Source organism: Apis dorsata, unplaced genomic scaffold, assembly GCF_000469605.1.
Source record: "Apis dorsata unplaced genomic scaffold, Apis dorsata 1.3 scaffold_58, whole genome shotgun sequence".
NCBI classification, from domain to species: Eukaryota; Metazoa; Arthropoda; class Insecta; order Hymenoptera; family Apidae; genus Apis; species Apis dorsata.
Genome location: NW_006263358.1, coordinates 1,138,278 through 1,138,479, shown reverse-complemented (window position 1 = coordinate 1,138,479; position 202 = coordinate 1,138,278). Strand labels below are relative to the sequence as shown.

At 57.4% G+C, this 202-nt stretch overlaps 1 protein-coding gene across 1 annotated transcript in view; it reads left to right on the top strand.

Annotated features, from left to right (window-relative positions):
* Positions 1 to 202, top strand: part of LOC102679144 (zinc finger protein 205-like) — a 20,914-nt gene that overhangs the window by 18,283 nt on the left and 2,429 nt on the right. The window lies entirely within an intron of this gene.

Sequence of the window (202 nt, the reverse complement as noted above, 5' to 3'; positions counted from 1 at the left end):
CGGCGGGGCGAGATTGAAGGCTCGGCTAACGAGTTGTTTATGGATCCACCCACCGCCTCACGGTGATCTCTCGATCGTTGTGTGTGCGTGCATCCACCGGACAAACGTGGTGGAGTGGACGTATGAGCGGATAGGGGTAGTCCATTAACGGGGCTCTCTACTGCTCTCCGCCAGGATAGTTCGCATTGCTGGCATCTTCCAC